At 32.4% G+C, this 25,413-nt stretch overlaps 2 long non-coding RNA genes across 2 annotated transcripts; both read right to left on the bottom strand.

Moving 5' to 3' along the window:
• Nucleotides 1-4,025: 4,025 nt before the first annotated feature.
• Nucleotides 4,026-8,873, bottom strand: LOC125422332 (uncharacterized). Its single transcript, XR_007240887.2, has 3 exons — nt 8,522-8,873; nt 7,866-7,996; nt 4,026-4,768 (listed from the first exon to the last, which is right to left on the bottom strand). It is a non-coding gene; the product is annotated as an uncharacterized LOC125422332 (long non-coding RNA).
• A 3,265-nt stretch (nt 8,874-12,138) lies between these two features.
• Nucleotides 12,139-13,156, bottom strand: LOC107418581 (uncharacterized). Its single transcript, XR_001581500.4, has 2 exons — nt 12,809-13,156; nt 12,139-12,479 (listed from the first exon to the last, which is right to left on the bottom strand). It is a non-coding gene; the product is annotated as an uncharacterized LOC107418581 (long non-coding RNA).
• Nucleotides 13,157-25,413: the final 12,257 nt, after the last annotated feature.

The following is a 25,413-nucleotide window of genomic DNA, read 5'->3' as shown; positions in this document are numbered from 1 at the left end:
CAAAACTATGTATAAAATGCATCATTTTCGTTATATAGAGTCAAAATAATGAAAATGTTATTCAAACTTAACAAGACTAGAAAAATCTTTATTATTTTTTTCCCAATTTTTTTAGGAAAAAAATGCTTTCAATGCTTTAGTTAAATATGATTTGGTAATCATGATAGACTGATTACAATAATATATAAATATATATATATATATATATATATATATATAACTTAAACACATACCATACTCCTTGAAAAAAAATAATAAACAAAGTAAATTGAAAAATTAGAAAACAAAATAATAAAAGAATTGTAAGTAAAATAAAAATAAGAGATAACTAAACATCTCTTTAGTTAAAATAAACTAAAGTAGATAAATATTATAATAAGCATATTTTTTTATATAAATTGTTATTAACTAAATGCATGCATTAACTAAGCATAATTGTAATGAAATATTATATAAAAAATAGTAATCAAATAAGAATTGTGGATCAAATTATAGACAAATATTAAATTAACAAACTGTTTTGATTGAAGATAAATAAGAGATGAAATAAAAATAGATAAGTTAGGAAAATATTTAGAAATTGCAAAAGTAAATTCAAAATATGCCTTTTGGATATAGAGAGGGAGGGGGCTCAATTACTTATTTAGCAGTAAAGTTGTACGAACATTAAAAAAAATAAAAACAAAAATAAAAGGAAAAGTATTTTGAGGGTGGAGAGGCATCACTATGTAGTAGGGATGTAAATTGGAACCAACTAACACAGCCTAAGTCTAAAATTTTAGGCTTGAGCGGGTATGGGCTGAGTTATTTTCCGACTAGAGAAAACTCAAACTGAATCAATACATCAAATCAAAAACCTACTACCGAGGTCTATAGGTATTGAGCTAGGCTTCGGATCAGGTATGGAATTTGGATTCTGAATTTAAAGCTTAGGCCTAAATTTAAAACCTAAAATTTAATTTTTTATTTTTCTTGCAGTCTTAAAATTCAAGTTAATATTTTTTTATTACAATATTTTTATAATAAATAAAATAAAAATAGTATTTTAATAAATTGACAATGTTACAAGTTTCAAATTTATTAACTAAATTTTGTACATCCAATAATGTAGCAATTTTATTAATAGTTGATTTGTTAATAAATATCTTAAAATCATTAAAAGTAAATCCAATGAATAGTGCAAAGTTCCTGGATATCAAATATTTGATTAATAAATTTGGTAAATCTAAAATTACTTCTAATAAATTATCTTTTTTATAACAAACAATAAATAGATACTATTTAACAAAATATTCACAATATATTGAATAAAATATACAATAATTATAAAATTATATTAGGCTAGCAAATCTGGCTGGGTTTTGGGGTGGCTTGGATAGGAAAATGGGCTTTGTTTTGAGCTCTTTCTATACTAAAAATATAAAGGGGAATTTGGCCCAATACCCTCATAGGACCGAGGTTAATGATTTTTGCCCCCTCACTTAATATCTTTTTTGTTCTATCCCTCAATATCCATTGTAACCTTCAAACAAAAAAAAAATACTTACATATCCTATTATATTTTAAACCAAACAAAAATCAACTTTTTCTAAACGTCTTTACACGAACACACAAATACAAAAAACCAAACAAACGGCTTTACACGAACACACAAATATATGAAAATCCCAAAATTTCATAAAAGTGTTTCAAATTTTGCAAAAAAATTGGATGACTGTTCACCCTCGGTAATTCCCGAGGAAATCATCGGTAACCAACAAATAGCCTCTGGAAAAATTACCGACGGCTTCGCCAATAATTCTCGAGGGTGTATAGTCCATAACATTTTTTCAATTTTTTAGGCCCCACGAGTCCCATAACGTGTGTTGAATGCAAAAACATGGCAAATAGGGATTCTAAAATTATGCTAAGTAGAGAAAATCCCAAAATTTCATAAAAGTGTATCAAATTTTGCAAAAAATTTGGATGACTGTTCACCCTCGGTAATTCCCGAGGAAATCGTCGGTAACCAACACATACCCTCTGGAAAAATTACCGACGATTTCGTCGGTAATTCCCGAGGGTGTACAGTCCATAACATTTTACCAATTTTTTGGGCCCCACAAGTTGCATAACGTGTGTTGAATGCAAAAACATGCAAAATAGGGATTCTAAAATTGTACTAAGGAGAGAAAATCCCAAAATTTCATAAAAGTGTCTCAAATTTTGCAAAAAAATTAGTTGACTGTTCACCCTCGGTAATTCCCGAGGAAATCGTCGGTAACCAACAAATAGCCTCTGGAAAAATTACCGACGGTTTCGTTGGTAATTCCCGAGGGTGTACAGTCCATAACATTTTACCAATTTTTTGGGCCCCACAAGTCCCATAACGTGTATTGAATGCAAAACATGGCAAATAGGGATTCTAAAATTATACTAAATAGAGAAAATCCTAAAATTTCATAAAAGTGTATCAAATTTTGCAAAAAAATTGGATGACTGTTCACCCTCGGTAATTCCCGAGAAAATCGTCGGTAACCAACACATACCCTCTGGAAAAATTACCGACGGTTTCGTCGGTAATTACCGAGGGTGTACAGTCCATCACATTTTACAAGTTTTTTGGGCCCCACAAGTCCCATAACGTGTGTTGAATGCAAAAACATGCAAAATAGGGATTCTAAAATTATGCTAAGGAGAGAAAATCCCAAAATTTCCTAAACGTGTCTCAAATTTTGCAAAAAAATATGATGACTGTTCACCTTCGGTAAATACCGACGAAACCGTCGGTAATTTTTCCAGAAGGTATGTGGTTGGTTACCGACGGTTTCCTCGGGAATTACCGAGGGGGTACAGTCATCCAATTTTTTTGTAAAGTTTGAGACACGTTTATGAAATTTTGGGATTTTTTCTCCTTAGCATAATTTTAGAATCCCTATTTTGCATGTTTTTGCATTTAACACACGTTATGGGACTTGTGGGGCCCAAAACACATGTAAAGTGTGATGAACTGTACACCCTCGGTAATTACCGACGAAACCGTCGGTACTTTTTTCAGAGGGTATGTGTTGGTTACCAATGATTTTCTCGGGAATTACCGAGGGAATACAGTCATCCAATTTTTTTGCAAAATTTGAGAACTTTTTAAGCAATTTTGGGATTTTCTTTCCTTAGGATAATTTTAGAATCCATATTTTTCATTTTTTTACATTCAACACACGTTATGGGAAACTATATATCTTTCTCATTTGCTGCCACTCAACAACAGCAGTTCTCAGCTCTGCACATTCCTAGAAATTTCTTTTTTCTTTCTTTCAGCTAAAGATTGTTATCATCTGGTATGAGAGCCCAGGTTGTGCGGATATGGTAGCGATACAGTCTTCTGGATCTATGGTTGCTGATATGATTACTGCATTAACGCATACGATTGTCAAGCATCGCAAAATGGAACCTTTAAATACGACGAAACCGTCGGTAATTTTTCCAGAGGGTATGTGTTGGTTACCGACAATTTCCTCGGAAATTACCGAGGGTGAACAGTCATCCTATTTTTTTAGAAAATTTGAGAACTTTTTAAGCAATTTTGGGATTTTCTCTTTTTAGGATAATTTTAGAATCCATATTCTGCATGTTTTTGCATTCAACACACATTATGGGACTTGTGGGGCCCAAAAAATTTGTAAAATGTGATTGCCATGGGGGTCTCGGTAATTACCGATGAAACCTTCGGTAATTTTTGAATAAAAAACAAATTGAACGTTGTCATTTTTTAATGCCGTTTGATAGCTTATTTTGTCAGAATTTATCATTAATAATGCTACATTTAGCATGTTATTGGTTGGAACACACATGATTGAAGTTGCCGGATGGAATTGTGGTGATTCTTTTACGACGGTGTACAAATGTCAATTACCGACGATGCATCGGTCATTACCATTGGGCAGTAATATCATCCATGCAATAGTAAGAAACATACAAACAACTGAACCAAAAACTGAACACAGAATGATATATTATCAAAACAATACGACAGATGAATTTGACAACAAAAGAACACATAAAACCAACGTCTGTTATGCCAAAACACATGTTAGCGGTTGAGCTACTAATTGCATTCCCTACTACATTGCATAACACACGAATACCGCATAACATGCCCCCATTGGCTTAATATAGCGTCGAGCAATTTATGGTCCTTCACTTGAATGGTGTTGTTGGTTGGTAGTGCGATCAAGAGGTACGGCAGCCGAGCATGATCGGCTGCTGTTACCAATCTGTTTGCATCCCCTTCATCTATATTGAAAATGCTCCTCTCCTTGAGATTGAATCCTCTTCTTTCTTGGTCTTCCTGACTGTTTGCCAATCTTAGGTGGAAGTACAAGCTAGTTTATGACATCATCTCGAGCATACCACTGACATTTATCTCCAAGTGGATATATGGTTTCCGAATATGCGTCACAGAGTGAGTCAACTTAGTAATACACCAAGTAAAGGATATATGGAGAAATATGTCGATGCTTACATGCTTCAATTGCATGGACACAAGGAAATCCATCAATGTCGAATTCCTTGCATGAGCATATCTTATTTTCTAAGTTGACTACTCCAACGAACATGCCATAGCCAACAATTTGAAACTTGTATAAGTTCAATGGAATAACACGTAAGCCTCTGCCATTATTTGAGCGCTCTTGCATGATATTTTCCAACCAATTAGTAACAAGAGTTTGCATTGCAGCTGCGTTATTTCGACGTTCATACCCTTTGTTGATTAATTCTTCAATCATGTCTGCAAACAAAACAGCTCAAAAACATTACAAACTCTAGTGTTGCCCTTCCTCCTCATGATAATTATAGTAGACCATGCCTTCTAACGCAAGGAAAAAAAACTGCTAAATTATAACAAAACCAATATAATATCAACCAATATAATATTAAACACAGTAATCACATAATAAAAGCATTAAAAGTTAACTAAAGACTATAACTGTGAATATTTAGATATCATAAAACATCAACAGCAAGTAGACTTCTCATATAAAACATTTAATATGTCCCCAAGAAGATAATAATCATCAAATGCGGCTCCTACCATGGACCTACCAATAATCCAAACCACAACAGCTGTGGTCCTTGTGGTCCTTAAAATTTTAAATAGAAACCTAAAGTGAAAGAGCTTCATGATATCATAATATGCTGACAACACGAATACAATTGAGTGAATAATCTTCCACCAATTCCTTTCACCCTAAAGAGAAAAAAGTTCATCCCACATAACAAATAGCAGGGAGGATTGAGCATTTCTTAAAAATTAACAATGTTTCAGAACATGTGACAAATAAATTGCTTAATTTTTAAAATCCTAAAAACTAGTTATTAAGTGCACAGGAGAAAAAAGGTTCTTAGATAAAGGTGGAAATTCTGTGGTTCGGTAAAATAAAGTAGAAAGCTAAAGCACAGATATTAATTTGAACATTGTTATACAGATAATGAGGATCCATTAATAGTTCCAACCAAGTCAGAGATCAAAATGCCAACTCCCTGTGTGTAGAATGTACAAATATACAACAATGAAAGGAACTCAATGTTGACCTTAATTTGAAGGTCAGCAAATATGAACTGAACAAGAAGAATATAGGTAATAATACTATTGCACTACTTTGACCAATATAGGAACCAAATGGACCTCCAAAATTCAGAACATCTAAATTTTTTAGTCTGGCTAATGATGAAATGAGGAAAAGCAACATCTAAATTTTGAAGTGCATGTAAATGTTGATATCTATTTGTGCAATTTCAATTGGTTTACTCGTTTTTTTCATATGAACACCTTATTTTACATTCATTGTGATTTTGCCTGTTTTCTAATATCTTTTCATGGCTTTTTTCCCTTTAATGTGTGTGTATTTGTCAATACAATAGATAATATAGTGGTGGCTAACTTCCAAAAAGCATAATTGATCCGCAGCCAAACCGAGGATCTCATATAAAATGTCTTCCTTCCATAGCTCCCATAGTTTTCTATTATTATCGTATGTTAACCTATCATTGCATCTTTTAACATGAAGTGCAGAGGGAAATGATTCCACAACATCATAACTGGAGTTTGAGTTAAATCAATAAATGAAAGCCCCAATGGACTGTTTAAATCAATAAACATGTATGAGAAATGACTAAATTAGAAGGGGATAAATACAAAAAATATCAACAAAGAAAATGGAGAACAATATTTGTGAAGTATCTCTTTGACACAAGAATAATTTACTTGAATAAAAGATATTAAAGTAATAATAATAATATAAATAAAAATAGAAAGAAAAATGCATGCTGATACAAAAAAATAAAGGAAAAACAAAGTGCATTTACATTGGATATTAAGTGTTATGAAGCGGTATGAATGCAAATACTTTAAATCGAAAAACTCATTCATAGAACTCAAAGAAAGGCACTGAAAACAATATCACTAAACAATTCACTTCGTAAACCATGATTAATGCTGCAGAATAACACTACCCCAGGAAAACTTAACTCGTAGAGCCCAAATCCAACTAAAGCTACCAAAGGAACAGCTGAAAGTGGACTCAAAAACTTGAAGAATAGATATAGAAAATCTAATTAACAACAGCTTCAGAATTCCAATTGTTTGTAGGACAAAACTATTTTGGAGAAAACATTAAAAGGCATCAGTGCAAACACTCAACAGCCTTAACAAATATTTGACAATAGTTTTTGTAGTCGAGTTCTATTACTTCACTTTCCTCTCCATTTTCTTCAATCTATATTCCTAGCCAAACCACCGAAAACCATTCTGAATAGGATCATTACAAAATTGTTCAAGATGGTGATAAACAAGATTGGCACACGTCCTATGTATGCACAATCATACAAAGAAACCAAAAGATATTACGTGTTACTGTTTGCATTTAGATGGAAATTTCAATTTTTAAATAAAGAGAAGCACTAAAACAAAAGTTAACATCACACTGATAGAACATATTCTCTAAATGAAACAAAGAAACCAAGTTGGCCAGGAAGAGTTTCCAATAACCTACTAAACGGGTGGCTAATATTGATTTAGATTTCCCATTTTCAAAAGAAAAAGTCAAAGAGTAGTTTTAAATTCTCCAAGATTCTTCATATGCTATCACCATTAATGCAAGTACCTTAAACATTTTTTAGCACAAGAAGAATTACGTGTATCATGCAATCAGATTAATCCAATCAAACAACCAATATCAACCAGGAAGACCAGATTGTTTATACCTTTATGTACCTTCCAAATTTAGTTCCTTGATCTTTTCTAATAGTGGAACAACAGGCTCTATGACAATATAGATAGCAACCTTTGTCGTATTACCACAAAAAGTTTTAGTCTCCATATTATAAAGGAATGATAAAATATTTGGTTGTTTGACCTGAAAAGAACAAATGTGACATTTTTATACTAGTAGGTATCGCAGAAAAAATTCCTTTACAGAAGGCTAGTAACAGAAGGATAAAGTAGCTAGACAGGGAAACAAAACATGTATTCAAGCTTTAGAAAAATAGGCATACTATCAAACAAAATCTATGGACTCTGAAAAAACAACCATGTTGAGTTAATGCTTGATAAAATCAAAAATTTAAACATTTTTTTACAAAAATATTACACTTAAATTTTATCAGATTATTGGATTTCAAATTTCAAGGATGTGAGAATCTTTCATATCAATTCCCTCTTTGATTTTGATAGGTGTATGTGATAAGAAAATCCACAATGCATCAATCCGCTAATATCTAAATTCAAAAAGGTAGCAACCAAAATATTGAAAATTGCAAATAGAAGAATATTTAAACCAATCCAAGAAACCAAAGAGAATAAGAACTTTCTCAAGAAAAATACTAACCACATCAAAGAGTAAAACAGATGAGAACTTATAGTTCTGAGGCGCTTTACACCATTACGACCAGCAGCTAAATGTCCATCTTGGGCATTACTTCCAGAAAGAGAAAATATACACATAACAGATCCATCATCCTAAAATACCAATTAAAAGTATATCAACATATCATGTATTTATATATGATAAAATTTTCTTAGATTAGAGGAACTGGAGATTGAAATTCGTAATTGACGTATAGGAAATAGCCAATAATAAGATCTTAGGAAGATCTGAGCATATAGACACATCCAAGACTTTAACAGAACAGGTTATGGAATAGCTTCACTACTAAAATTTTCTCTTCATTTGTATGAGCAAAAGCATTATATAATTTCTACCACACACACGCAACCCAATAAAACATATCAACAAACAGTTAAAATGCATATGATTTTGGCCCCAAATAATAAAACCCAAAAATAATAGCATTCTAAAAGCAAGTTCAGTAATTAATAATTACTATATCCCATGTATAAGATCCATTAACTTAATATTTTCAATTGTAATAATCAACAAAATTTCCAGAACAGCTAATAAAAACAAAAGTAAAAGCAGACCCAAAAAACTGAACGGAACAAAAAGTAAAAGAAGATTTAAGGGGGCTGAATGATCATCGTCACCTGATGAGGTTATTGTTTTAGTTGTCTCAGTGAGTCAGTGAGAAGCAGAGGAATGGGAAGAGTGGTGAGAAGAAGAAGAAGTAGAAGAAGAAGAGGAAGGAGGAGTTTGTTGTAGACCAGCTCGTCAACTCTGAGGCTAAGACTGAGAAGGGCATGACAGAGCTGATTGCTGAGCCTTGGATGCTTCCTCCACTCGCTCCTCCTCCTGAAGAACTCCGATTGTCCCAAAACGCTTCGCCATTCTCTCTCACTTCTCTTCCTCTTCTTCTTCGTGCTCCGTTTAGGGGAAAAATGGCGTAACCTTACATCTTCATTCTTCCTTTCCACATTTGCAAAGGGTAATATGGGGATATTTGAAAATAGAAGGGTAAAACAAAAAAGGTTGGAAACGGGTCGGTAGTTTTCATTAGAGCCTTTAAAAAAGGGTATTGGGCCAAATTCCCCAAATATAAAAGTTCAAGCCCAACAAACAAAATTAGGTGGGCTCAAGGTTGGGCTATATCGGGCTCAAATTGTATTTGGGCCTTTTTTTTAGATGAGTTTAATCATATTTTTGGCTTTTGGGATGTTTTTCTATCGTGATGACCAGTGTAAATCAATGCAACAAACATTGACATGCTATGTGATTTTCAATCCCATATCATTTAAATTTGGAATGAAAGATAATTCAAATATAATGATAATTATTTTAGCTTTAGAATTTGAAAAAAATTCTGTAGTTAGGCATACTATAACAGAAGGATGGATGACCTCTTAGAAACTTAAACAAAACCCTTTATCGTCAGTGGCTAAACTGGTGACAATATTTGTAAAAAGAGATAGATTTGCCAATAAATGTGGGATGTTACAAATGGTATCAAAGTTTCTACCCAATTGGAAGTATGCTAACGAGAATGCTAGGTCCCAAAGGGTGTGGATTGTGATGACTATATCCATGGTATAATATGATACACAATAATTCATAATCCAATAGTCATCACATAATCCAATATATTTATCAAATTTATCAAATAATATCCATAATAATCATATCAAAATATTCTCATAAATACCACCATAATCATATATATATAGCCATATATTGAAATTTGTTTATGCCAAAGTAATCATTTTAATATAACATAATATGATAAATCAAATAATTCTTTTATAGCATATAATAAAGCATATATTTTAATAATTTCATAAATAATAATAATAGTATGGTAATTTATATTCATATAAAATCAAACATATAATTTTCAAAATTATTTCAAAAATAAAGTTGACTCATAAATTATAGCTCAAAGCTTGCTCCTCCTCTTGATAGCTTCCAATATCAGTATTGATACCTAAAATAATAATAAAATATTTTTTAGGCTCTAAAAATTACACCAAAGTCATTGGGTGTGGACCAATATCTCAACATAACTTTAATCACTCTAAAATTTTTAAAATTTGACACCGAATCATCTAATTATATTGTGAGCCCTAAATACCCGATACCAAAAGTAAGGATTTTTCACCTAAAGACCAATTTAATGAAATCCAACTTCAATTTCATCCAATTTATCCAATTATGTCAAAACATAGCTCAATTTTATCTAGTATTAAACTAATTGATCCGAAAATGGAAAAATTATTGAACTACATCCAATACAAACTTCATATCGATGGAAAGCCCATGGGACAAAGAATGCGATGGTGTACTCATCCTGGTCCAAAAGCCTCACCAGTGGTCAAAACATCTCTCCTCAAAGTTTCAGGGAAATTTGATGTTGGTAGATCTCTAAAATCGTGAGAAATTTCGACAAATGAAGGTTGGATTCGAGTTCAAAATGTCTAGATTAGATGAGAAAGGTACATGGGTTTGCCTAAAATGGCCAAAAATCCTACCAACTTGCCAAAAAACAATGGCTCTCTATTATTAGCTTTGTCGACTTGATCTGAGTGCATCCGACAACGATTTAGCTTGGAATTTTGATGGATGGTCGAAAATGAGGTGGACTTCCTAACCGCTTGGAATTTTGATGGATGGTCGAAAATGAGGTGGACTTCCTGACCGTCTAGCATGTTTAGCAAATTGGTGGCCAAAAAATAATGAAATCGGCATTAACCCATTTGGCAGTGGAAATTGGACATGGGATCCAACTAAGTCTTGGGGGTCTAGGTGTGTTCATAAGGATTTCAAGTATTTTGGGGACAAAATGAAAATTTTATGATTTGTTTAATGAATGGCATGCTTTCTCAAATATATAGGCCCTAGGATTCATTAAAAGACAAAAGCTAAGGTTGTTTTAGACACCAATAAATAACAATATTTAAAATTTTTTAGAAACATAATTTTTTAATCGTAACTTATAATTAGGCATGTTATTAGCTTACAAATTCATATCGACGAACTCTACGAGATGGTATACTAGTCAAATCAAAAGTCTCAACCAATAAAAAGTCGAAGTTAAGGCCCAATCATAGTCTAATTAATTAATCCTTGTCAAACCATAAAAAAATTTAATTTCCAATTTGGAATCTTGGAACAGATTATCACACTAAATAATAGAGTTTATCATTTAGAATAATAAATCCTGAAAAAAAATAATATTTTGTAGATATATAAGTAATTCTTTAATTAGGGGCCAAATATATATTTAAATGGAATTTTTCCTTCATTATCTCAAAAAAATTTCCTATTTCAAAAATGAAAAAAAATTAACTAGGCCAATGTGTGGCTACGCCACTGTTTCAGAGCTTAGGCCTCAAAAATGCTTCTATTGTGCCTATGAATCTGCCTCGTTCCACTTGGCTTGTTTCGGGTTCTGTTTGGATCGATCCTGAGGTTCCTAATGATCAATTGTGATGCAACTTTCATGGATAATGGTTCTATACGTGGTGTAAGAATTGTTGTTCCAATCCGTTTAAGCCGCCAATTGCTTCCGTCATCTTTTCCAAATTCTAAGTTTGGTGCTGCTACATGGTTATTAACCCCCCAAAAAAAAAAAAAAAAAAAAAATTCTCTCTTTCCTACAAGGAAAATAAATTTTAGTATTTATTAACCAATTACTCTCTTGTCGAAAATATAACATTTATTAAAACAATTAATCATTTTCTTAATTGAATTTCACCGCACAATTCAATAATTGTTTTATATAAATATTTTAAAAATCAATAAAATTAAAAATCTTGCTTCATCAATTATTATTCTTACACTTGCCTCCGCTTTTTCTTTTTCTCTTTTAAAAAAAAAAAAAAAAAAAAAAAACAAAGAATATTTCATTAGTCAGGAAGTAGAAGGGGAAAATATCCTTGGATACCACTTGTAATCTTCACAAAATTAATGATAACGAATAAATAACGAGACTTCAAAGAATTTAGTATTCACAAAAATAAGAAAAGAGAAGGAAGGTTTATGGAGATAGCCGGAGAGCCAAGTAAGGTTAATAAATCAATACACGGTTTTTATGTATATCAAAGTACCTGTTGCATAAAGTCATATTTTTTGTAGTGCTTATGCCATATATTTTTGTTTTCTGTAGTGAAAAACACCTCTCAGTGAGCACACCGTATTGCAGCAGATACAAGGGATGCAAGTAATCGTGGGATGCAGCAATCGATCCGGAGGCATAATTTGAAAACATTGATTTCATTAACCAATCAAAAGATAGAATATATGATACTTCAAATGATACACACTACACTATCTATTTATTACACTTTGGCTTGTTAATAAGCTAAAAAGCACATGTATTGGCTATGAAACCAGGAGCAAAATAATATAAAAGAAATATATTTTTGATTTCCTAGCCGATCATACAAATATATTTTCCACACTGAAAAACAAATAAGAAACTAACAAGGTGGCAGAACCTTTTTTTTTTTTTTTTTTTTTTGACTAAGGAAAAAGATGGATCAAATCAACCATTTTTTCCTGACTGCGTTGCTCTGCTGGGAGTGGGTGGGCTTTTTGATTGGGCTGGTGGATCTGCAAAATCGGAAGTCAGAAATACCCAATGTTTGTTAATTATGACATTGTTGAGCAGATTTGGTAAAGTTTCTTTCATATATATGTACACAGTTACTTTTTCACGGGAAAAATCTTGGACAAATTTTGTTTAGGAAACCAAAAGTATAAGTAATTAAATACAAATCACATATAAAAAGAAGCTTGATTACATGTAATTAGGAATTTCCGGATAAAATTTATCTGGAATTTTCTATATATGAGAAAAATTATATATATTAAGTGTATATATATATATATATATAGAGGTGGAGAGAAGAGAGACAGAGACAGAGAGAGAGGAAACAAACCTCGTGCATTAACCAGATTTGATTGCATGATTAGCAAAGAAGCAATCAATACAATAAAGAAGATAATACGGAAATTGGAAAACAGACCCATCTGATTTTCAAGCATTCCCATCGATGAATTTGGGACGAAATTTCTTGCTTTAAATTGTCTATTTATAAATACTGCCATGAAATGCAAAGGGCGTCTCTCTCGCCGTGTGAAGGGAGCCTCATTTTCTCCTAGTCTAAACGCTAGCTAGTGGTCACAACTCACTCACTTGACCAAGGGACCAGAAGCTTCGGAAGCAAAGTCAAACCTATACATATGTATTCATATAGTTTTGGATACACCCCAGTCAATTACATATACGTATAGTTTTGGATACACCCTTAGTATACCCCAGTCAATTATATATATAATATGAAACCCATGGGTCATACATGAAGGAAAACAAAAAAAAAAAAAAAAAAAAATTTAAAAGCTTTCATGGTAATGAAGACAATTCTTCAGGAGATGAAAAGATCACCTTTCTTCAGAAGAAAAAACAACAATTTTAGGTAAACAATCCTCTACTGTTTTCCCTTCAAGATAAAAGCAATTTGCTTAATAAAAGTCCAAACAAATTGACTACCGACTCCATGAAGACCAAGGAACCTGTATGGAAAAAGCCTGAAAAAGCTGAACCACATGCCTAGAATCACTCTCAATCCAGATAAATCTCCAATTAAATAATTTTGCATATTTTATAGCTATAAATGCAGTCATGATCTAGGCTTCTTAGGCATAAGCAAAAGAAATATAGGACCAAAAACAACCCTTTACAAAGCCATTATAATTCCAAAAGACTTCCCTACAACCTGAACGACCAGGACAACCAGGAGATGCCCCACTCGTGTTTACCTTAATCCAATCGGGCTTGAGAGCTAGCCAAACAACAGGAATGATTTTGGGAGCTTTAGTTGGACAAGATGCAACATTTAAAACTTAATGAGTAACCAGATCTAACTAAACAGAGTTTATACAACCATGTTGTAAATCATTAGCCTCCTGAATCGAGCAAAGGACAAAAATCCAAGCTTTTGAAAAATGAAAATTCCCGTTCTCAAAACGATACTTATTCTTGGCAGACCAAATAACAGACAGACTGGCCAAAACAGCAAATTGAAAAAGATTCTTCACTACAGAACTCAATTTCATATCCATACAACGAATGATAATTTTATATCCATACAACGAATGACAAATTCCTCCACAGTACCCAAAAGATCCAAATTTAAATGAGACCAATTCCAAACATAAGTCAAATTGCAGTAGCATAAGAACAATGCAAAAATAGGTGGATCACATCCTTAGTTAATGTTGGAAAAATAATTATGAATATATATAAATATATATTTATATATATATGTAAATACATGTGGAAAATTTTAATACAAAATAAATAAAATTACATAAAAATAATTAAAACATATTAGAACCTGTAGGTCTTTGTATTAATCTGTTTTCTGAAAGTTTGACCGAGGCCTATGTGATACCACAGTATCCTTAAAATGTTTTACACCTACCAATGCTGGAGTTTTGTGACGAAAGTCTTCCAGGATACAACGGCTTCAAAGATCTTGGACATGACACCTCCAAAACCTTTCCTTCGAACTTTTGCATACCTTCACTTTACCACAGTCACTGTTTTTCTCTCTGTGTTTGTTCACGTTAATTCTTTCTTTTTTGAAAAACCTTTTTTTCTCTGTTTTTCCTTCAAAACTGAAAGAACGTTAGAAAGGAACGTGTGAAAAACCAACTCTCCACTCAAAAGTCATTTTTCCTTCAAACTCTCAACTCCCTTATTTAAAAAAAAATATATTATTGATTTATTTATTCAAATAAATATTATTTTATCAAAACTCAACCAACCGAAAGGGACCTAAAGCCCAAATCATTTACACATGTGGGCCTGGGCCCAAACTCTAACAATCTCCCACATGAATAATTTGATTTCTAAAACAAACATGACTTAGGTGGTAAAGCTCTACGGTTGGAACCTGCATAGGATAGATAGATGTTACTCCTTGAACCTTCCTTTTTGAGACTACATCTTCTTTACTGACTTATGGTAGATGTGATATCTTTGAACCATTTTGTCTTTTGTATAAATGACAACATAGCCCACACATGATTCCTTCTTAGTACACTTTAGTTCTCACTGTTGTGCTCATTTTGGCCCTGAACACCTCCCTGGTTCTGCAAGAGTTCTAAAGAATTGCATCCTTAACAATTCTCCTTTGAAGTGGCCATTCTTCTTTCTCACATAGGTAATTCCTATTTCTTATGTAATCAGCATAGTTATGCATAGATTACCAAACACACACTTATAGGAATCATTAAAAGCATACTTTATGCTTAACCTCTTTCTATCCCTGTTTCATCATAGGAATAGGTAGAGGATTAACCCCTACAGTGATCCATACCAACGAACGTATTCTCCCCTGGTTCCCGGAATAGTGACATGAACTAAATGTCCTATCCAAGCCAAAAGGCATAATATTGAATATTGAAAATGCTCAGTGAATTGGAATAAGTTCGGCAGCGGATCATAAAATCTTGGTGATCTTCTCTATCTAATGAATGGGGAGTTTACTTTGAAATCGTCCGTCCTGCACCCAGCTAACCCCCCGATCTCTACGCATTTCACCGCTCCACTGGAAATTCCCTCTGCCCCTACCGTACTCCAGCTTGTTTTTACAATTGCGTTGTCCCATTGAACCTAGATCTTGGGATCTCCAATCAACTAGGCTGGGTTTCCAAAATATTGACTTTACTCATGGGCTTCAATCCCATTCCCCTCGATGACTTCTCAACTAGTTCTCTATTTAACTCTTTGGTTAATGGATTTGCAATGTTATCTTTTGACTTTATATAGTCTATTAAGATAACTCTAGTTGAGATTAATTGTCTAATGGAATTGTGTCTACGACGAATATGTCTAGACTTTTCATTATATATAATATTCTATGCCCTGTCAATTGTATATTGACTATCACAATGTAAACTTATTGCCGGCATAGGTTTAGGCCAGCTAGGAATATCCTCTAAAAATTAGTGTAGCCATTCTGCCTCTTCACCACAATTATCCAATGCGATAAACTCAGATTCAATCATTGATCGAGCTATTACAGTTTGTATTTAGGACTTCCACGTTACGATTGCATCCATTAATGCGAACACATAGCCAATAGTAGATTTTGAATCCTTTATATCTGATATCCAATTTGCATCACTGTATCCTTCTAATACAGCAGGATATCTTGTATAATATAGTCCATATTCATGAGTATATCGTAAGTACCTTAATACTCTAATAATCCATTTCCAATGATCTTCATTTGGATTACTCGTGTATCTACTTAGTCTACTTATTGCGAGGCTAAGTCTGGTCTGGTACAACTCATCAAGTATATCATACTTCCAATCATCCTAGCATATTCCACTTCAGATACACCTTCTTTTTTATTTTTGGATAAGTGTAAACTCATGTCTATAGGTGTTCTAGCTATATTAGTATCATCATTACTAAACTTAGCCAGTATATTATCTACATAATGCGTCTGACTATGAATGATTCCATTCAAAGTCTTCGTGATTTTCATATCTAAAATTATATCTGTAAGCCCTATATCTTTCATGTCAAATTTGGAATTTAACATGACTTTTATAGTTCGGAATGTATTATCGTCACTACCTACTATGAGTATGTCATCTACATACAAACATAGAATGATATATCCATTCTCTGTATCTTTTACATAGATACATTTATTACACTCATTTATCGTAAACCCATCTTTTAGTATGGTATTATCAAATTTTTGATACCACTGCTTTGGAGCTTGTTTAAGTCCATATAAGGATTTTACCAATCTACAAACTTTCTTTTCTTGTCCTCGAGCAGTGAAACCCTCAGGTTGCTCTATGTAGATCTCTTCATCTAGATCTCCATTAAGAAAAGCTGTTTTCACATCCATTTGATGTATTATCAAGATCCCACAATGCAGCGATCGCCAGTACCATCCTTATGGAATTTATCCTCGTTACTGGAGAATAAGTGTCAAAATAATCAAGGCATTCTTTTTACTTGTATCCCTTAATTGCAAGACTCGTCTTGTAGTTATCTATTGAGCTATCTGCTTTTATCTTCCTTTTAAAAATCCATTTGTAACCTAAAGGCTGACAACCTTGAGGAAGATCTATTAACTACCAACTGTGATTCTACCAAATGGAATCAATTTCACTTTTTACGACCTTTTTCCATAAATTTCCTTTAGGCGAATCTACAGTCTCTTGGAAGCTTTGAGGCTCACTTTGCAGCATATAAGTAAGAAAATCCGGACCATATGATTTTTTTGTTTTTACTCTTTTTCTACGTCTAATCTCAACCCTAGTCTCATCTTCATTCTTTTGTTCTCAATCACTATCATTATCATCATCACCGATAGCATCGTAAGTTTGTTTAGACGAATTCGGTCCTTCTTCCACTTTATACAGAAAAATATGTTCGAAAAATAATACATTTCTCGATTCCATTATTGTGTTCTTATGTATATCAGAAATTTATGACCAATACACGAGAAATCGATACGCACTACTATTTTGTGCATATCCTATGAAGATACAATCAACAATTTTAGGACCTATCTTCACCTTCTTAGGTGTAGGTACCATTACTTTAGCTAGATATCCCCACACTCGTAAATATTTATAGGAAGGTTGTCTTTCCTTCCACAACTCATAGGGTTTCTTTGCCTGATCTTTCTAGGGCACCTTATTTAAAAGGTCGTTCATCGACAAAATGGCTTCCCCCCACAAGTTATGAGGTACTCCAGAACTTATCAGCATTGTATTCATAATTTCTTTTAAAGTTCTATTTTTCCGATCAGCCACACCATTTGATTATGGCGAATATGGTGGAGTAACTTCATGTATAATGCCTTATTGAGCACAATATTCTCTAAATAGAGCTACATATTCTCCACCATGATCACTTCTTATCACTTTCTTGTTGAGTTGATTCTCAACTTCTGTTTTATAGAGAATAAATTTCTTTATAGCCTCATCCTTGCTCTTTAGCAGGTATACATAGAAATATTTGTGCTATCATAAATAAAGGTGATAAAATACTTATTGCCATCTCTAGTCGGTATGAATTTTAAATCACATACATCATTATGTATTAAATCCAAAGGCTCATTATTTCTATCAATTGTTTGGTATGATGACCTCGTTAATTTTGCTTCCACACAAGTTTCACACTTATCATTGGAATCAATTTCAAACGTGGGAATATGATTTAAGTTAATTAACATCCGCAAAGAATTAAAATTAACATGTCTTAGTCTACCATGCCATAAAATGGAAGACTCAAGCAAGTAAACAGAAGAACTACTAGCTTTATTCATTTCTTTAGGCTTTACAGTCATTACATTGAGTTTAAATAAACCATTGACTACATCTCACAAATATCCCAAATTTGGACAAAATAACCTTATCTGACTCAAACACTAAGCGAAAACCATATTTGCTTAGAAGCGATCCAGATACCAGATTCTTGCGAATGTCTAGAATATACAGTACATTATTTAGAGTCAGCTCTTTTTCCGAGGTCATATTCAGGATTATTTTGTCTTGAACTTGGATTTCTGAGATAGCAGAGTTACCCATGAACAACTTCTCCCCATTTTTCTTTGGTTCGAAGGAAGTGAACATGGTCCTATCCGAACACACATGGCAGGTCGCACCAGTATCTACCCACCACTCTCTAGGATTAGATCCCACTAAGTTCATCTCAGATATCACAGCATTAAAGTCAATGTTATCAACCTCTCGAGTGATGTCCTCCATCACCTGTGCTTGGTTCCTCTTTCTCTTTGGCAACCTACATTCCGTAGCTCTGTGACCCATCTTATCACAGTTAAAACACCTGGCTTGAAACTTGGCCTTCTTAGAGATTCCACCTTTAGGCCCCAACTTGGAAGCTTTTCTAGTTTTCTTCTTATTTTTAGAGCTCTGACCATGCTCCACAATGTTGGCCTTCAACACAGCCTTTGAAGCTTTTTTATCAGACTTCCTGTTATCATCTTCAATGCGAAGCTTGCTAATAAGAGCCTTCATGTTCATCTTTTTTCTTTTGTGCTTCAGATAATTTCTGAAGTTACTCCAACTTGGAGGTAGCTTATCAATCATACAAGCTATTTTTAAGGCTTCATTCACGATCATCTCTTTAGCAAGCATTTTTTGAATTAGCACTTGCAACTCATGTACCTGATTCATTAATGGCTTCGTATCTACTATCATGTAGTCCAAGAATAGGCCTGTAATAAACTTTCCTGAACCCGCATTCTCAGTCTTGTACTTCCAGTTCAATATTTTCCACAGCTCGTTAGCTAACTTCGTGCTCCAGTATACACCATATAGGGCATTAGACAAGCCATCCAAACATAATTCTAACATAAGTAATTGAAATTATTCCATGCATCCACCGCGATGAGTGTCTCCTTATCACTATCTTCACTACTGGGTGGTGCATCTTCAGTCAAGTACTGCTCAAGTCCTAGCATGGTAAAGTAAAATAGCATCTTCTACTGCCATCTCTTGAAGTTTGCTCCATTGAACTTCTCAGGTTTCTGTGTGTGACTAGCAGAAGGAGGCATCTGAATCCTAGAAGTTTGAGTGGGCACAGTCCTATTGTCTCCACTTGACATTTCTGTATAATCATAAAAAAAAAAAATCAATTAGTTGTTATTTTCTGTTTTAACAAACTAATTAAAACCAATTTCCAAAAGGAAAACACACAAAAATGTGATTTTTAGGGTTTCGGTATACATCACAAAATTTCTGTATACACCCATAAAATACTATTCATGCATCACCATTCATTGCCATGTGTCACTGTGCCAACGTGGCACATACGATGTCATCATCACGTTGACATGGCTGTGCCATGTGGCACGATGTGGCACTGCCACATCATCAAAAGGCTGACTTGGCATGCCACATTGCACCATTGGCTCAAGCGGCCTCCCACCACATGGTGTCATGTCTTACATGGCATCACCATGTGGTGTGCCACTTCCCACTGTTGCCCCAACACATGTCACCACCAAAGATCGGCACGTGTCACATGTAGTAGGTTGACACATGACGTATCTAGAAGGCAACACGTGGCGTTTTGACGAGACTGACACATCTCATCTGTAACAGGTCAACATATGTCTCCACTCATTGAGCGACATGTGGCTTTATGCCTGGTTGACACGTGGCCTAGTCACGGTGCGCCATGTCACCTTGCCACTGTGTGCCACTTGTTAGCTTTTCTTCTCACCACGTGGCGCTCTCTCATCGCGACATGTGGCAAGCCCATTTTCAATCAGGTCGTTTCTCTTGGGCCTGGATCTAAATCGGACTTGGGTTTTGGGCTGAACAATAGCCTATTCAAATCACGGGCTGGGCTTTTAAACTGAACCAGGCCCAATAGAGTTTAAAAATTAAAGCCCACTAATCCAGAATCCTACCCAAGCCTATTTTCCAGCCCATTAACTTGAATTTCGATCCGTCTTCAACCTCCAATCGGGTTTTCTCGATCCGTTTTCCTGGTAAACAAGTTTTTCTGACCTAGTTCGAATTTTTCATCTCTTTTCCACTATTCAAGCAACAAAAAATACCGGAAATTCACCAAAAATTTTAGAAATTCATGAAAAATTCAATTTTGGAAAGAATTTTGATTTAAAACAAAAAATTAATAATTGCCTAAAAATTTTTAAACCTCACGAGTTTGATGAAATTCTTTTTTTTCCTTTATTAATCGAAACAATCAAAGCTTAAAAAAATATATAACACATATACAGACAAATAGAAACATGGGCATGTAACGATTGGGTAAGTAATTTTTTATTAGAAAAAAAATATTATACAAATGCCCAATTATCATGCACAATACGAGTACAAAGAAAATAAATTGTTTTTGTTTTTGTTTTTTATTTAATTTGAAAAATGCAGTAACATACATATCCCAAAAAAAATATATATATGTATATATATATATAAACATATACACATATATGCATTATATATACAACAACCAATTAACATAATAAAAAAATCAAATCTCCCCATATATATACATATATAAAAATATAAAACGTCTTAAGATTGTTGGAAAAATAATTATGAATATATATATATATATATGTATGTGTAAATACATATGGAAAAATTTAATACAAAATAAATAAAATTACATAAAAATAATTAAAACATATTAGAATCTGTAGATCTTTGTATTGATCTGTTTTCTAGAAGTTTAACCGAGACCTGTGTGATACTATAATATCCTTAAAACGTTTTACACCTACTAGTGCTGGAGTTTTGTGATGAAAGTCTTCCAGGATGCAACGGCTTCAAAGATCTTGGACATGACACCTCCAAAACCTTTCCTTCGAACTTTTGTGTACCTTTACTTTATCACAGTCACTGTTTTTCTCTCTGTGTTTCTTCACATTAATTCTTTCTTTTTTGAAAAACCTTTTTTTCTCTGTTTTTCCCTCAAAACTGAAAGAAAGTTAGAAAGGAACGTGTGAAAAACCAACTCTCCACTCAAAATTCCTTTTCCCTTCAAACTCTCAACTCCCTTATTTTCAAAAAAAATTATATTATTTAATTTATGTATTCAAATAAATATTATTTTATCAAAACTCAACCAATCGAAAGGGATCCAAAGCCCAAATCATTCACACATGTGGGCTTGGGCCCAAACTCTAACAGTTAATTCTGTTATCACCTCCATATTTGTTCATACATTCATGGTTTATAAGTGGGCATCTTCTCTTATTGAAAGTCTCACAGTGGCTATGATGAATTTCGTTGGATAGGTTCCATGGATAAAATGAAGCCTATCGAAGTTGCTTGGAATATATATTGTAATCCGATTAGCTTGGAAGGTTTTAGGATTAAAAAACCTCAAAATTTTTAATAATGCTCTTCTTGCTTCTGTTATTTGGAGACTTATTAATCAAGAATCACCAATTCTCTTTTTTCTTCAAGCTAGAATCCTTCCTTAACTTTAGAAAATGAGCCGATTTTATCTTGAGGAAAGGTTACGATTCTATAAAAAGGAATTGCAGATGGCTGATAGGGAAGGATTCAAATTTGAAATTTTGGCATTACAATTGGCTTGGTTTTTTGCTAAGGGATTTTGTTCTTATTTCGGCTATTGAAAATTCAGATGTTTCGGTTTCGAACATGTTGAATAGTGATGGCTCTTGGAATCTTAGTTTGGCTTTTCAATAGGATTTTCCACAATTTGTTTGTATGATTCATCAAATTTTCCCTTCAAATATTCCAGATAAGCTTGTTTGGAGCCTTCTAAGTAAGGTGATTTATCTTGCAATTAGGTAATTTGGGAAAACCTCCAAGATGGGTGCAATTTGTTTGGGCAAGACATATTCCTCCTTGCATATCAATTTTTTGTTGGAGATTGTTGATTATTAGGCTTCATAAGGATCATATGTTAGCAACTTTGGGATTTAATTCTTTCTCTTAATGTATTTTATGTGGCTTCATAAGGATGATATGTTTGCAACTTTGGGATTTAATTCTTTCTCTTAATGCATTTTATGTCATAGAGCTAGTGAAAGCACACTCTTCCCACCAAGGATAAAAATTTACCTTGCCAAGAAAAAAAATTTACTCAAAATATTATCAACAATAGCTTGAAATAATAAGCTTTAGGTTTACCAGCAAATAAAGGAACCAAAAGATAATTAAAAGGAAATGAACCTTGCTTCATATTCAATGAATCCATAATATGCCACCTCATGGAATCAGTAATGCCACAACCAAAATAAACAAAAGAATTATTCGAACTCACCAATTATCCAGAAAGGCATCCATAATGAGCAACAACTTATTGCAATAAATTAGCATTGCTAGTTGTACCCACACAAACATCCAAAATTATCATTTTGGATAGGATGGGATGGAATAGGGTAGGATAAAATTAACTCTATTTTTTAGAGTTCGGTTAGACTAATTTTTGATATTAATTGATAAAATAGATATAATGTGAATTTATTTTACCATATTTTTTATTGATTTTTATTTTTATTTTTTCCTTTTGTTTCATTGATTTTTGAATTAAGCAAAAATGAATTAAATTAGTTAAGTTCTATATCCAATGATTTTTTTTTTTAGAAGAAAAAAAAAAAGCTTATCTAATTAAGTTATTATACTATTAATATTAGTTATCAAAGTTGTATATTTTAAATATCTCCTATCCATATCCATGCAACATTAATTTTTTACCTAAATTATTTATTGCTTCCAAAATAATTTTTCTCTTTCCTCAATCTCAATCATATTTCTCGCTCTCCTTAATCCCCAATCCTCTTTCTTTTCTTTTTTCCCCTCTTTACTATTCATTATTTTTATGTATATAAAGTTTAAATTATCCAATATTTCTTCGATATTTTCATTTTTTGAAGGGGTCGATATAAAATTTAAGTTGGATATGGAAATGGATAGAATTTCCATAATATCCATTCAAATTTTTGAAATTTCGGTAAAATTTCCATGGAAATTTTCATAAAATATCTACATCAAATCCTTAACAATTTGGTTAAAAAATTTATAATTTCCATGGAAATTTCCACTATTTTCATGAAATTTCCACTGAAATTTCAAAAATATCCTATATTTTTTAAATTTTTTTAAAAAAATTCATTTTTATTATTTATATTTAGTAAAATTTTTTATCAAATTAATTTTATTGATAATTTTTTTTTTACCCTTTAATTTCTTTTTAGACATTTAGTGATATAAGCAAAATAGAATGAATTGAATTGAATAACATTAATAAGTTCTACTTATTTATTGAATATCGTTAAAGCAAAAATATAAAAACTATAGATTATATTTTTGAACCTTAAAAATCTTAATATTTAAAACTATAATGGTAGATGATGATTTGATGTAGATAGATTAGAGATGTTTATTTAGATGATCATGAAGTGAATCCTGATCTAAAGGTTGCTCAACAAGCTAAACAAGAAGGAATAAATGTTTAAAAAGTGATTGCTGAAGACGTGAATTTTAATAGTGGTAATTCATTTCAAAGGCTTATGAGAGAACCAACTAAAACTACTAGTGCTTCATCTCCATCAGGTGATATATATTCACAATTTAAGACTTTTAGTAGTCACTCTAGCTCTAGTGGTGATGAAGATAACTTCAATAAATTATTTGAATTAGAAGTTAGAAGAGGTAGTGGCCAAAGGGAATCACCAAGTCAAGAAGTTGGACTAAGTTCATTTATTGGTGAACAATATTACACACATGCAAAACAAGATGATGATCATGGGAGTAGAAATGCAGGTTAAGAATTCGGTGCTCTTGGAAAAAACTATATATGTAAAGAAAAATTTATAATGGAGATGTCACAACAAGAAAAAGATTCAATTTCTACGAATTTTGGATCTACAAAGGTTGGAAGTCATTTTCATAATCCTTATTCAATGGATATGTATGGAATGTCATCAAGTAGCAACTCATAGGTACCATCTCAAACTCAACTATTAGAGAGTAGTAATTATTCACATAGTCAACCAATAATGCAAGATGCATATGGTTGGTATATTAATAATTATATACAAAATTATCAAGGAGATATATCTTTTCATAAGTACTTCTCACATTTCACATCTCAAAATCAAAATGAGGAAGAAACCGATGATTTTCAACCATTAAGTTCTATATGGTATTAAGATGACATTTATAAATTACAACGTAATGGTAATAATCGTTTTATATATTTTAGTTAATAAATAATTTTATCATATATGTATTTTTTTTATATATTTTTATTAATAATAATTCATCTATGGCCATTAATGCTTATGATAAATCAATTCACTAAGAAGAATATAACATCCATTCAATATTTTAGCAAGTTTTATAATTAATTTGATAATCAATGGATTAATAAGCTAATTCTAAAGTTTCAATAAAAATTTCCACTTTTTAAAACAAATTTTCATCATTTTTTATAACTTTTTATCGATATTCGATATTTTCCGATATTTCCATGGAAATTTTCGTATTTTAAACTCTCGATATTTCCATCGATATCGATTTTTTAAATCTTGTGTATATGTATGTATTAAAATAAATCCATATATTCTTGAAAATTCTCCATAATATACTATTTAAATAATCAAATAATCAAATTGAAAATCCTTTACAAGAGCCGTAATAGAACATATATATATATATATATATATAAATATACATACATATATAGGGGAATTCTATGATGCGCATGCTGATTGCACCCAAAGCAAATGCTTTTTTTATGAAAGTATCGGCTTTGATATGTACAATATATAGCAAAGCCAATGCTTTCATCCACAAAGTATCGGTTTTGGATGCTTTCGCATGAGAACCGTATACACCGTAAAAGCTCTCTACATATATATATATATATATATATATATATATATATATATATATAACTTTCTATTTGACAATCTTAAACAGTTTTTATATATATTAAAAACAGAAAAGCATATAATTTTTTGTGCCA

Source organism: Ziziphus jujuba, chromosome 2 (assembly GCF_031755915.1).
Source record: "Ziziphus jujuba cultivar Dongzao chromosome 2, ASM3175591v1".
NCBI lineage: Eukaryota > Viridiplantae > Streptophyta > Magnoliopsida > Rosales > Rhamnaceae > Ziziphus > Ziziphus jujuba.
This window is presented reverse-complemented; position numbering and strand designations above follow the sequence as displayed.